This window comes from Triticum aestivum, chromosome 3D, assembly GCF_018294505.1.
Source record: "Triticum aestivum cultivar Chinese Spring chromosome 3D, IWGSC CS RefSeq v2.1, whole genome shotgun sequence".
Taxonomy (NCBI): Eukaryota; Viridiplantae; Streptophyta; class Magnoliopsida; order Poales; family Poaceae; genus Triticum; species Triticum aestivum.
Window position 1 is genome coordinate 405,370,325 of NC_057802.1, and position 5,605 is coordinate 405,375,929.

Here is a 5,605-nt window from a genome sequence, read left to right on the forward strand (position 1 = left end):
TATTGTTCAGAGGAGAGTAGGGTATTAACTGGGCGGGTTGTGGCCCGTCTAGCCCAGGACAGATATCCAGCCCAGATAATAATTTTTTTCAAGATGAAAATGGCTAGCCCAGCTGTACGTTTTTTTGAGGAATACCCAGGCAAGGTCAACTTGTTATTCTCCGCCCCGCTGGGCTGCAAATCTTTCCTAGGAGGGATGCATTAGGCTTAACAGGAATATGGGCTTTAAAAAATAATAAATGGGATGTAATTATAAAAACTGGGCAGTAACTATAAAAAAATGCACCAAGCACAGAATTAGTTTATAAAATATTATTTACGGATTTTGAAAATCTTAATTTTTAATTGTTGCGCGTGCAAAGTTTCGTTAGATTTTTACGTAATACAAAATTATATTTAATCTGACTAGAAATTTCGGGATAAAAATATTTCGAATCCCATCAAAATGTGGGAAATTTTATTGAATTCTGTCTTGAACGGTTGGTTGAAATTATTAATCGTTGTCCTAGCTAGAAAATGGGTTGTACTTTTAACAAACTGTAAATGGGCTGTAGTAAATTCCATTAGAATTCAATAATGGGCTGTACATTCTTACAAATCGCAAATGGGCTATAAGTTCTCTCCCACACACTTGTGGGCCTACTAAGTTGACGCGTCCCCTAGAAAAAAAGAAGGTGACGCGTATGCAAGGCTTTGTCAACTTATTATAGTCAACACATGGTTCTAGCAGCAGTGGCCGTTGGATGTCCATCCAACGGATGCCGTGCTTCTTCTACAATCTCGGATATTCTAGCTTCACCCGCCCAAAAAATGATTCCTTCCCCTGACATCTGGGGCGCAACATTTCGGAAGCTGACCCGTGGGCCTACTAAGTTGACGCGTACCAAGGGCTTTGTCAACTTAGTCAATATGAACGATTCTAGCTGCAGTGACCGTATGTCCATCCAACGGCCGTAGTGCTTCTTCAACCTCTGGTCTTCTTGCTCCAGCCGCCCAAAGCAGCGCCGGTCGTGCCGCGTGCTCCTGCCTCCCGTGGCCGGCTGTGATGCCGCGGAGGCCTCACCGCCCCCTACTACTCCCACCGCTGGCCAGGCCATCCCTCTACTCACCCACACCCCCTGTTATTCTGCAGCGACGACAGCCTCACACCGCAACCGAACCAGTGAACCCTCGTACTCCTTTTCGCGCGGGCTTCCACTGCCGCGTCTTCCCCGGCTCCGCGTCGACCCCTTCCTAGGCCTCGCCGTCGTCCACCGCCCTGGTGCTCTCGACGCGGCGTGGTCAACGTGGTCAAGGAACGGCTTCCATCGGACGTGGACTGTACGTGGAGAGGCTGACAGCTGGGTCCACGACGGCAGCAATGAAGTGCCTCCTTACTACGCGGAAAATAATGATTCCTCCACCTGACAGCAGGGACCCACCGGACGGGCCACTGTATTTCGCGAAAAAATGTTTGCCCCCTGACTGATGGGACCCACCGGACGGGCCACCGTATTGCGCAAAAAAACGTTCCCCTCGCTATCAGCTCGAACCCACCAGAAGTGCCTCCTTATTACGCACAAAAAAAATGAATACTCCCCCTGCTGGTTGGGACCCACCTTGGTGGGAGGCTGACTTGTGGGCCTACTAAGTTGACGCGGACGGAGTGCTTTGTCAACTTAGTCAATATGAAAGATTCTAGCTCCAGTGACCATACGATGTCCATCCAACGGCCGTAGTGCTTCTTCAACCTCTGGTCTTGTTGCTCCAGCCGCCCAAAGCAGCGCCGGTCGTGCCGCATGCTCCTGCCTCCCGTGGCCGGCTGTGCTGCCGCGGAGGCCTCACCGCCCCCTACTATTCCCACCGTTGGCCAGGCCCCACGGCGACGGCAGCCTCACACCGCAGCCGAACCAGTGAACCCTCGTACTCCTCCCCGCACAGGCTTCCACTGCCGCATCTTCCCTGGCTCCGCGTCGTCCCCTTCCTAGACCTCGTCGTCATCCACCTCCCTGGTGCTCTCGGCGCGGCGTGGTCAACATGGTTAAGGAACGGCTTCCATCGGACGTGGACTGTACGTGGAGAGGCTGATAGCTGGGTCCACGGCCGCAGCAAGGAAGTGCCTCCTTATTATGCACAAAATAATTATTCCTCCACCTGACAGTAGGGACCCACCGGACGAGCCTTCGTATTTCGCAAAAAAAAGTTTCCCCTGACTGCTAGGACCCACCAGCTACATCTTCGCACGCAAGGAAGTGTGTCCGGGCAAAAACAAAAAAAAATGATTCGCCCCCATGACTGCTGGGACCCACCAGCTACATCTTCGCACGAAGGAAGTGCCTGACAGTCGGGACCCACCTGGTCAAAGCATATGTAGTGTTGTCATTCTGGTCGCGAACGTGTACGTACATACTGGTCGATGTAGAGGCGCGCACGTGTCGTAGTAGAGGCGCGCACGTAGCACGTACACGTACGTACAACGGCCAGGGTGCATGAAAGTAAATACGGCCACGTACGTACATACGGGCGGGGTCTCAAACGCCTACTCGCGCGTACGTACGGCCAGGGCTCGTGTACATGGCTGGGTCGGAATGGAGAAACAACGTCGTCGTTGTGTTCATGGGGAGCCAACCGGCTGGGTCGGAACGGAATGCGTCGTCGTGTTCATCGCGAGGGCTTGGACGGAACAGCCGATGGAAACTAGGCCTGGCGTACCACAGAACGGAGGAAACGGCCTAGTGTTCGACCGGCCATGTTCGAAACGGGATCCTGTTCATCGGGAGGGGTCTGGCGTACCGCAAAACGGAGGAAACGGACCTCCTACGGTCGAAACGGGGGTCCTGTTGATCGGGAGGGGTGTGGCGTACCGCAAAACGGAGGAAACGGACTTGTGTTTGAGCCTACGGTCGAAACGGGGGTCCTGTTCATTGGGAGGGGTGTGGCGTACCGCAAAACGGGACTCCACGGGGTACTGTTCATCTCCACCGTCGACCCCCTCCAGCCTTCACGGGCTACTATTCATCCACCGTCGACCTCCTCCAGCCTCCACCTGCGACCGTTCATCCACGGGCTCCTATTCATCCATCCTCCACCGCGCGCTACTCCACCGGCTACTGTTCAAACAGCCCTCTCCACGGCCTCCTGTTCAACCACCCCTCCACAGGCTACTGTTCATCCAGCCCACCACCATCTACTGTTCATCCTGCCCTCCACGGGGTGGTCCTGTTCATCCTGCCCTCCACGGGGTCCTGTTCATCCAGCCCCAACCGGCTCGATTGATCGGGGTCCTGTTCATCCAGAGGCAACACCATGGGGTCCTGTTCATCCACCCCCACCAGGAACTGTTCATCCAAACCCCCCAGCAAAGCTCACTGTTCATCCAGAGGCAGCATCGATCGGCTTCAGTTAGCAGCAGTAGCGAAGGAATCGCTCGATTGGGTTCAGTTAACAGCCATCGATCGATCGCTCGGGTTTAGTAACGCGTAGCCTGCAGTGCAATCGCTCGGGTTCAGTTAGAGCCCAACGCCTCGCTCGGGTTCAGTTAGAGCCCAACGCCTCGCACCCACGCGCGTGCGTGTACGAGAGAAATGCGCATCGCTCGGCCCCGACCACCCACCGTAACCGGGAACACCCCGATATTTTCCTCGCCCTCGCTTCTAGCACGGTTTTGTCCATCATGGATGGCCCAAGGAATGTCATGCATCTGAGTCTCCGGCCCGCCCAGGACGAAAAGCCCATTTTCTGTCATGATTTTTTGTCATAGAAGTAGGACCCCACCACATCTATGATGATACCGGGTATTGTCACAATTATCATCATAGAAGTGTCATAAGTATGACAGAAAAGATTTTCGTTCGGCCCAAAATGTCACGGATGTGTCTTTTTTTGTAGTGAACCCTCCCAGCTGGGTAAGTCCCAACCCCTTTGCGTTTATTCATTCTGTTCTCATGGCCATTTTTTAACGAATTCCCAATCCGTCTTATCTTGAAACAGCACTGGCGGAAGGTAACTGAGGGGCTTAATAGCCCTGCCCCACAGCCGGAGAGCCACAACCGGGAGCTTGATCCTAGGTTCGAAGAGGACCCGGACATATTCGTGGTACTCGCGGAAGGGGTGTTTTACCAGGCGAGCTATGACGGCACGGAAGTGGCCATCATCGCCGATTATCCCGGTCTTCTTCCAGCTTCCCACGTAAGTAATCGGGAGAAACCCTCCTTGAAAGAGTTTCCTCGCGCTGCCTCACCCACCACACTATTTCATGCTTCAAAGGGGAGGCGTTCGGTGCGCCATGCCACACCGGGGTTGACTCCAAGAAGGGCAGCTCCCGCGCCGAGCAAGGCCTCGAAAAGGAAGGTTGGCGGAGACCCGGCCGGCCCTTCATCAAAGAGGTATGGATTTAAAGGTATGCTTTGGCAGTCGTACCTAGCCGTGATTGTTATGTTGGTCCTGTATCAGGAAAAAGGTTCGCCGGACTATGTCCGGGGATTCAGCCGGTCGCACTCCCAACAACCGGGATTTAGATCCAACCGGAGAGGTGGGGGCCGCTATGAGGGCAACGCCGGACTCTCCTTTGGCCGAGGGTTCGGAAAACATGTCCGTTACCAACTCGGAAGTAGAGAGCGCCATGAATCATCGGTGCTTCAGGCCTGTCCTACGAGACCCCAAGTTCTCGGAAGAGGCGTTCAATGCCTTTAGCTCGGCTGACGCGTACATCCGAGCTGCTCGAGATGGGCTTAGAAAAGCCACAAAGCAACATTCGACAGATGTGCAGGTAAGTTTTTTCTTCGTCCGAAAAGGATAACCATATGCCCGTAGCCCCCGAGACTAAAAGCAGTTGGTACAACTGATTTAAGGATCGTTGTATAACCAGGTCCTTACCGAGAAGAATGCTCTGCTAGCCCAAGAGCTGGAATAGTGTCGGGCACAGCTGAATGTTGCTACCACCAAACTGGAAAACTTCAAGAAGGCGTCTTCTAGTAGCATTCCCCTCCATCGAGGAATGATAATTGTATACCAACTGTACTAATATTGTTGCTGATTGCATTATAGGATCGCCCGATCAACTTGAAGAGAAGTTGAAGATCGCCCAAGAAGGGGAAAAAGAGGCAAAAAGGCTACATGCCACAGGCGAGCGTGTGTTGACCTGAGTCAGGGACGAGAAAAACAAGCTACAGGATTCCAACACCGCATTGGACGAAGAATTGAAAGATGTGCGGGCCCAGCTAGCCGACTCCGTGAAGGAGAACAGGATGTTGCGGGGCGGTATATTCAGTATGTGTCTAAACTATTTGGAAAGTAGTTCGGAGATAAATAGAACTGATATAATTGTGATTGCAGGTATATTGATGGGCCGCCCCGACGAGGAGGTGTCCTAATCATCAAGTGATCTGCTGCAAAGGCTGTCACAAGTGCGCGAGCAGGCTCGGCTGGCGATGCGGAGTGTTGCCAAGGCCCTATGGCCATCCGCCTCCCCTCGAGGATGTATGGAGGAGCTTGTAGAGCTGTTCAAGGGAGCACGGCGGCGTATCCGGCTATGGAAGATATCGGCCTGCCGAGAAGGTGCGCGAGAGGCCTGGGCCATGGTGAAAACGCGGTATACCAAGCTGGATCCTAATCACATGGCCCGGGTC